The sequence below is a fragment of the Urocitellus parryii genome, chromosome 2, assembly GCF_045843805.1.
Source record: "Urocitellus parryii isolate mUroPar1 chromosome 2, mUroPar1.hap1, whole genome shotgun sequence".
NCBI classification, from domain to species: domain Eukaryota; kingdom Metazoa; phylum Chordata; class Mammalia; order Rodentia; family Sciuridae; genus Urocitellus; species Urocitellus parryii.
Window position 1 is genome coordinate 96,216,209 of NC_135532.1, and position 9,460 is coordinate 96,225,668.

The following is a 9,460-nucleotide window of genomic DNA, read 5'->3' on the forward strand; positions in this document are numbered from 1 at the left end:
GAGGGCAGAACCACAGCCTCTGGGACCCCCCCCCCCGCCCCCGCCCCTGTGTTTCTACTTTGCTAGCAAAGCAATAAACCTTCATTTTCCCTTTTCTCAAAACCATATCCTTGCTATTGGATTGGCATTGGGTACAAGAACCAAGCATTCAACAAAAACACCACTGTATGCTTAGGAGATAATAAAAGTGAAGAGTTAGAAAGGGAAATGTGTCTGGGAAAGGGGAGAATTCTGTCTGCCTGGAGCCAAGGGTAAATAAAGAGAGAGGTTGGGTGTGATGCTAAGAGGTTCTGGATGCAAATGTTTAAACCTACTTATATTGAAAGGTAGGAGTTGTTTTTTATTGTTGTTGTTTGGTACTGGGGATTGAACTCAGAGGCACTCAACCACTGAGCCACATCCCCAGCCCTATTTTGTATTTTATTTACAGATAGGGTCTCACTGAGTTGCTTAGTGCCTTGCCGTTGCTGAGGCTGGCTTTGAATTCTCGATCCTCCTGCCTCAGCCTCCGGAGACGCTGGGATTACAGGTGTGTGCCACCATGCCCAGCTGAAGGGAGGGAGATTTTGAAGAGTTTTTGTCACTGGGATTCACTTGATGCTTGTGACTATATCCCTTGTGGCTTTGAAATTTACATGTGTTTTTCTTTTTCCCAATCTTTGTTTTTTCTAGCCTTCTTCTCCCTGATCTTCTTTTCCCTGATTTTCTCCTTCCTGATCTCACCTTCCTAATCTCATTTTCTCTGAATCACCTCTATAAAAGCCCCCTGCTCCTGTGGATAGGGGACAGGAGTCTCCTGTGTTTTTCCTTTGCTAGCAAAGCAACAAACCTTCTTTTTCCTTTTTCTCAAAACCTTGTCTTTGTTATTGCATTGGTATCGAGGATAAGGACCAAACTTTCGGTTACACTTTGAGCTAGGGAGTAATATAGTCAGCCCAGGAAACTGGGAGGTTTACTCTGTCTGAATACTGTGACCTGAAAGGTAAGATTGGACTAAAAAAGAACATTCCAAAACTGCTGGAATATTTTTAGTCAGGTGTTGAGAATACTTTTCAAAAGGTTACATACATGGCCTTCATATAAACAGAAAATAATCATGTCAAATATATATATTTTTCTCCTTAGGAAACCAGTAACATGATAAACCTAATTCAAATGATGATTTGAAGAATAGATTTATATAGTCGGACAAAAAATGTTAAAGTGAATTTGTTAATAGATGTGAAATTCGTTAATATCCCTCAGACTATAATAAACTATAAATTTGTGTGTTATCTTTCCTGCAAATGGAAATCATCTGCCTCAAAACCAGTCAAATTTTGCATCTTTCAAGCATCATTTGCATTTCTTCCAGGCAAAAATAATTTGCATTGCTATAAATTTTCTACCAGTGAATGTATAAGGTTGTAAAAATGGCTTGGTCAATAGAAAATAAATCAGAGGTTCACTCTGAATATTGTACCAAAAGAACACCTAATAATCTCTTCTTCCTATTTTCAGTTTGGGAGGCTTTTTCTTTGTGATCATAAATAATCTGCAAAGACAGTTCATGATCCCAGAGGAAAAAAAAACTATTCTCAATAGATTTGGCCTGATTTTTTAATAGATGCAGAGAGAGTATTGAATAACCACATAAGCTTCCACGAATTTGCTTTGCAAATCTACAGCCATGTAGTACTGAATGACTATATGAAGCAGGAATCTCAAGTTTACGTTGGAAGTTTTATAATATTTTTCCTCTTACTCTAAAGTGCAAGAAAAAAAAAAAGAATCAGAACAAAAGAAAACAACCAAATCTCCAAGGGCACATCTTCCAAGGGTGGCACAAACCAGAGTGCGAGTCTCTGGCTCAGTTTCTCCTATTTGCTACTTTTCTAGGGACTCTGTTCCCTGCCTCACTCAGACTGGGCTCATTGTGGGGTTCAAGAATTTCAAACAATCAAGAAGGTTTTCCACTCTAAGCATCATCTGTTTTCTTCTCCCCGCAAATCACTAAGACAAGAAATATTGATGACCGGCCTATCAAGTTAGAGCAGGAGAGTGGATTTGGGAAATTCACAAACTGACATCTCAATAAATGATCCTGCTACATGGGCCACCGAGATCAGTACAATTGTTGACTGTCCCATCACATCTGTTTTTGAATGTAAAAAGAAGGCCTTTATAGAAAGACTAAAGAATAATTAAATTGTGTCTTGAATCAAGGGGAAACAGTATCCCTTTAGAGACCCCAGACTCCAAAGCAGTCCCTTTGAGACAGTCCATAGGAGCAACAAGAACCCCAGTGAGTTTTGGGGTTGCTCCCAGACAGGGAGCATGAATAAGCAATGGAAAGAGAGCACTGAAGAAGGAATAGATTAGCCCCAAGAGAGGGGACCATGGGAAGAAGGAGATCTGGGAACTGGCCATTGAAGGATCAGGAAAGGTCTTGTAGCCTTCCAACAATTTCACGATTGTTGAGAAATCAGCACAGCATTTGCAACCAGGCCTATGCTTGAAAAGGAAAAAATATATATATATGTAATACGCCATCAAAGGAATTGTGGTTTGAGTTCTCTCTGAAAGTACACTGATGTCTCTTTCATTCCAGCTGCATCCGTACCCACCTTGCTGTGAAACAGCGTGATGAACCGTGGGTTTCAAAGAGAGGTGATAATTTTCAGCTTATTCTTGGATCATTTTCAGTCAAAAACTTTAGCTTGAAATGTTTTCCTTCTCCTTTTGGTGGTAGCTCTCAGGAGTGAATTTTGCTGGAAGCCTTCTATTTTCATCACTCTGATTGCTTTATTTATGTTGCAAATCACTGATTTGATGTTTGGGAAATTGCCCATGTTTGGGGGCAGCAAAGCTTTTACTTAATGGATTGACGATTTTTAAACTTGTTTGTAAAATAAATATTTTTAAAAAAGTAAGACCTTAAAATTGCAATTCATCATTCCTTATACTCAGGATAGCGATAAACAGTACGCTCTTTTATTATTTATTTTAATGCTTGGTATTTAATGGATGCTGAAGACGGTGTTTATCTAATCTTTATTTAAGAACGTCTTGGTACTTGCCTTAATAACCAGGTTGTCACAGGAGAAGAGATGTCTCCAGAGAAGGGTCCAAAGAGTTCCATAGGAGAGAGGGAACTCACCTAGGACCAGTAGTGTTCTTGGCATAGGTGATGGAAAAGAATTTCATCAGGAGCCAGACAAAGGCATAGACAGAGGTTTATTTAGGAAGATAGACACACATTCAAGAGAGAACGTGGGCTGTCTCAAGAGTGAGAAGCAGCCCTGACTTGGGCGGGGAGGGGGGGGGGTCCAGTATTTATAGAAGGACTGTATCAGGGGCCACACAGAAGTGGATCCAGGTTGGAGCTGCACAATTTCCTGTCAGTTTTCCCTGTATGTGTGTATTTCCCTCATTTTACAAGGGCACATTGCTCAAGATTTACTACTGTGGTTTCTGCATGTCAATGACTTGTGGGCATTTTCTGTAAGATTTAGTATCTCTCCTTATCCTAAATCCCTATCTCAGTTGGATAAAGCACTCTTCTCTCTAAACTTTTAGCACCTGCTTCCTGAATATCTGATCTTGTTGACTGGAATCCCCATCCCACCCCTCTCTTTGGCACTTCCTGTCTGGAAGATGATTAGGGCCACCTCCTCTGAGTTGATGGCAGTGGATAACATAGAGCATTGTGGCAGGAAGCCAAGTATTCTGGAATGAAATAAAAATCAACCTTGCGTGATGGTCTTGATTCTGCCCTGGTTTGTTTGTGTCAACTTGTCTTTTCTTGGCTTCCATTTCTCTATCAATGAATTAAGAAGATTAGCTTAAATCATCATCTTATAAACTTTTTTTGTTTGATGTGTTTTAAATAACAGAGTTCTTCAAATGAAATTTTATTTGGCATTCTGAAATATCTTGGTTTTCTATTGCTGTCCTACAGATCACCCCAAAACTTAACGGCTTAAAGCAATAATAGTAATTTTTTATCTTTCCAAGTTTCCATGAGTTGGGAATTTGGGAGTGACCATGGGGAGTATGCAACCACTGATTCTTTTTGATCCTGCAGAAAGGATTTTAATCAAGTCACACATAGTAGCAAGCAACAGTTTATTAGAAAGGAAAAGAAAAGGGGAAAAGAGACACCCTCAAGGGAGAAAAGGAGAGAGAGTCCTCTCAGAGATCAAAGAGATAATGCACCCATCCCATCCTCTAGTTTTATTGGGGGTCCCGGGAAAGTTTCCAGAGAGTTCCACCAGGTTCACCTCTTGACTTTTGATTGACAGCAAGATTGATCAGACCTCCAAGTCCCCACTGTGCATGGTTTCACTCACAAACACACAAGCAAAATCCACGGCGAGGGAATTTTACTATTATAATGACATATTATTGATCCAAAGGCAGCTCTGGGTCACTTTGGCCTATGGATTGTTATTACATTTTTTTTTTATGGTTGGTGGACTTTATTTCTCATGAGTCCTGGAATCTTTGGTCTGTGTAAAGGTCAAAAGTCTCCCTGTACTCTTCTTATCAGCAGGGAGTAGTTTTGGGGACCCTGTATTTTTCCCTCTTGCAGACAAGGGTTTGTTTGCTGTGGAATGTAATATATCCTATTGATGTAAGTCAGCACAGGACAGAGTGGCCTTCCGTAAACTGCTTTTTAAAATAAAGAGTGTTCAGCACAGTAAGCCCAGTTTACAGAGTTATCCGCCCCCCAAACTCATGTTCCCACTGCTCACATTGGTTTGTTACCTATCAAGCTGGGGTTATAGTCAACTGAACGCTTGGCGGGGCCCGAAAGACAGGACTCCACTTACACAGCTGGCAAGATGATGCTGGTCGTTGGCTGAGCACCTCTCCCCTCATGCCCAAGCCCAAGCAGCTTCCCAGGGTTGAGAGATATTCTCCAGCATGACAGCTGCTTTCCCCTAGGCCTACATGGAGGGGTAGAGTTTTTCTTCTAACCATCCTCCTGATGCAGCTGATTTTTATCAGTGCCTTGGAGGCATCTATGTCCCTCCCCCAGTAGTAAAAAACTTTTGCTTTCTAGGAGATAATGGTGCAAGGAAGAGAACAGCTCTATTCTAGACAGTAAAACCAGCACAGAGATGTGGACACCCTCTCTCGGCCAGTTTTGCTCCAGGCTTATCAGTGGTGGAGTGAAACCGGGCTCAGGAGACTGGACTTCATTCTAGCATCCATAGATAACAGTGATGGTAGATTCTAGGTGTTAACTTGACTGAACTAAGGGATACCCAGATAGCTAGAAAGTATTATTTCTGGGAATGAAGGGTGTTTCCAGAAGAGATTGGCACTGGAATCAGTATATTAAATAGGAAGGCTCTACCCTCATGCAAAGGCTTGGATAGAATCAGTGGGCAAAGGAAAGGTGAATTTACTTTCTCTCCTGGAACTGAGAAGCCAATCTTCTCCTGTCCTGGGTATCAGAACTCGTGGGACTTTCAGACTCTAGAACTCACAATCAGTGCTCCCCAGTTCTCAGACCTTTGGTCTTGGGCTGAGACTTACAGATGCTACTAGTTTCCCCGGTTTTCAGACCTTTGAACTGAACTGAACTGAACTGAACTACACCATCAGCTTGCAGCTAGAATATCGTGGGACTTGTTCAGCTTCCCCATGATTACATGAGCTAATTCCCCCAAATAAATCCTTTCTTCTCAATCTAGTTATCTACCACTTATCTGTCAATCATCTATCTATTATTGAGGGAGATGTCTTCTAATGAGGTCATCTCGGTCACCCCCAGATGACCTTTTGGTCATCTATCTCCTTTTGGTTCTCTGGAAGATGCTGATGAACACAACACTAGGTAAGTCTTTGGCACTTTCTGCTATGAAACTGAGAAAATCAGGATCTGTAAGTTGGGACTAGGAGACAGCTCTTTGTTTAGATTTCCCATAAATTTGCGGTTTGGTTTTAGGAAAGCCCTTCCTTATCTGATTCATGGGAGATGCTTGCAAATATTTATCTTCCTGCATATCTCATTATGAGGCTCCAGTAACCCTTTCCTAGTTGACTTCGGGAAAGGGGAAATTGTGAACGTCTTCAAGTTCTTAAAGAGGCAATGTAATCTACCATCTGCTAGAAACCTTCTCTGTTCCACTGGTGATGCTCTTTCTTCTTTAGAACTCTCCTGTGAGCACAGGACAGGGAGGAGACAGGCATCAAGAGGTTGCTCACCTGGTAGATGTTGGGGGTCAGGCTTTGGACCCAAGCTTGTCTTGCCTTTCCATTATAGACTGCTGCCTCCTTCACCTTAGAAAACAAAGGTAAAAGATGGATGAGGTTAGTGTTTATTGTGAGCAAGGGGCCCATCACAGCTGCTTTTCCTCTCCCCCACCCCTGTCACTACAGAGCCAGGCAACCAGGGGAGAGGTTCTGCCTTAACAGAAGGGGTAGCCCAAGAAGGTCAAGCCTTTTTCCCCACACCCCTGCCCCTAGCAGCACAGAATCATTGAGTAGTTTTGCTTCTAGGCAGGGCTGTGAGGGCCTCCTTGTAGGGCTTTGCCAGGCCTTTTGTGGGATGTGGTCTCACTGGTTAAGAGTTAACCACTTGCCCCTTGCTTTTTTCCCTCCAGGTGGCTCCTCTGCAGAGGTTTTCATTAGCATGCAGAGCTTAATCTCATTAAGTATTGATGTCAGGAGCGTTTATTTTTACTGCAGTTGGAGGAGGGAAAAGGTTAGGTCCTGGCAGAGCCCATTCATATGCATGACTCCCTCCAGCCCTCAGCAGCCCTTTCTAAGGATCTCCCCTCTCTCTTCTCAAAGACACTGTTGAGACTTTAAAAGCTGGAGCCTAAGAATAGGGGGAGGAAGCACCAACCCCAGTTCTAGAAGATTCTCCTCCCTTTCTCCTATTTTTTATACACACACACTCACGTGTCCCAGGGTGGGTCGTGTGATTAGTAGGTTAAGAGATCTGTTGGGAAGAGGTCCTGGCTCTGCAGGTGTCCAGGCTCTGCTAGTGCAGGGACAGTAGACATCAAGCAGAGGCCACCCAGCTGTCTCCAGTCAATCTGAGCCAGCACCACCAGGATGTTTCATGTTCTCCAATATCCTGGCCTCCCCTTATTTGGGGGTGTCACAGGAGAAATATGCCCAAAAAAGGGTCCAGAGGAGTACCCAGAGAGAAGGAGGAAGTTGACTCAGGGCTAGTAGTGTTTTGGGCATACACGACAGAAAAGAATTTCAGCATGTACCAGTCAGAGGCACAGACAGAGGTTTATTTAGGAAAGCAGAGGCACGGTCAAGGGAGATGTGGACTAGCTTGAGAGTGAGCAGTAGCAACCCATGGGTGTGGGGTGTTGATATTTATGGAGGGATGGTTGCTAGGGGTTGGACTAGAGGTGGAGTCGGGCAACTTCCAGCCAGTTTTCCCTGCGCTTGGACCTTGCCCTCATGTTCCTTCTTGCAGACATGCATGGTCAAGGGTGTTGGCCAAGAGCACAGAGCTAGGTTGCTCAGGACTTGCAATTGCTTATGCTGCCCTCTGTATTTCAGTGGTTCACGGGTGTTTCCTATATTTTGGTGGTTTGTGGGTGCTTTTGTTGAGATTCAGTACATCTCTCTCTTTATTTCCAAATCCTATCTGAGGGTGATTCTTGAAAGGCATATCTTGTCTCCTATCTCTCACTCACTTGGATCTTCAGCTTTTTTCAATTTGTAGACTGAATTTTGTCTCTCTTTATTTATCTGTTTGTTTTTTTTTTTGGGGGGGGGCTGCTTATTGAATCTAGGAGTGCTTTACTACTGAGCCACATCCACAGCCCATTTTTACTTTTAATTTTGAGACAGGGTCTCACTAAGTTGCTTAGGGCCTTATTAAGTTGCTGAGGCTGGCCTTGAACTTGTGATTCCCCCTGTCTCAGCTTCCTGAGTTGCTGGTCTCTCGTGGCTGCTTCCTTCTTTCTCCCTTGTATCCACCCAAACATTGAATTCAACCTCCTTTCTCTGCTTTTCCCCAAATGCCCTGCAGATTTGTGTGAAGACTTTTCTCCTGCATCTTGGTGGTAAGCATGGATCTGGAGTTAGGGGACCCTAGGGACCAGGACCACAGGTCAGTAAATACCTGATATGAGGCATCCCTGTTCTTAGGACCCCTCAGTCCCCCAACCTGTACCTTGCTGCTCACCATCCACTCCTGGAGTCTGCTTTCCTGCCATCTTGCAAGGGCTCCACTCAGCTTCTTTCACAGCTTTTCTCTCCAACCTCTTCATTTCCTCCCTCTGTGAAGGACCCTCACCGTAGGTTGAAATTCTTCCCACTTTACGTGAAGAGCAGAGTTATCTCTTCACAACTAGGAAAAAGAAAAAAAATTTTTTTTTTTTACATATCAATGCAAGTAATTACTATGACCATATTTAGTCTCCCTGAGGCCTTCCAGCGACTAGCACTAAGCTAAGGGTTGCTATTTTAGCTTCTGTTACTTACTCTACTCAGGTATTCATGGTATTGAAAGAGCCACAAGAGCCACAGGACAGAAGGCTGTGCAGCAAAGTAAGTCGGAGCCTTTGGCTTCTGGACACGGGGAGACCCAGATCTGAATCTAGATTCCATTACTTCCTAGCTGCCTTGGGCAATTACATAACCTCCATGAGTTTCTATTTTCTCACCTGTAAAATAGAGTTAACAATGACAACCACCTTATAGGGTTCCCATGAAGATTAAATGAGAAAATTCATTTAAATCCTAGTGTTTGCTGCTTAATAAGCATTTGATACGTAGGTGTTTTAAAAAAAATTATATATATATGAATGAACTGGAATAGACCATGACACTTTGTTGCCAAGGGAATCAATATTATTATTATTATTAACAAATACCACCATATATGCCAGACACTTTACCTGCACCAACTCATTGTAGTTCACACAATTACTCTCTAAAGGAATGGTTATCTGCCTTTCAACGATATAAAGACCCAGGATTCCAGAGGTTTGCCCTCAGTGCTGTGTATCTTCCCATCTTTCCACATAAAACCAGGAAAGAGATCAGAAAGGTGGAGTTTCCTGTGGCAGATGCTGGGGTGGACTTTGGAGAACAGGGTGCTTATTAGAGATCAATACCTCTAGAAGACAGGGGCAGAAAGAGGGATGGGACAGAGGAAGGTAAACAGTGATGCAGGGTGACAAGGCTTTGGCCAACCCTACAGGGCACTGTGGACCATCTATGACATCAAAATTGGTTGTAGGCAATAAAGGAATAGTTTATGGTATGACAAAACTGAACCCATGTTATCATGGGATAAAGGTGCAGGGATGTAGTCACAGGAACTATATTTGGCTGAGTATCAGAGACTACTCTTTTTTCCAAAACCACCTTGGGATTGGATTTTGCTCTCCCACATACAAGCCAACCAACCCTGGAGGTCATGAGTACAGGATTCCTACCTGTTAGTCTATGGTATCATCAGAGATCCTTCCTCTTCCTTAGTCTAACAACT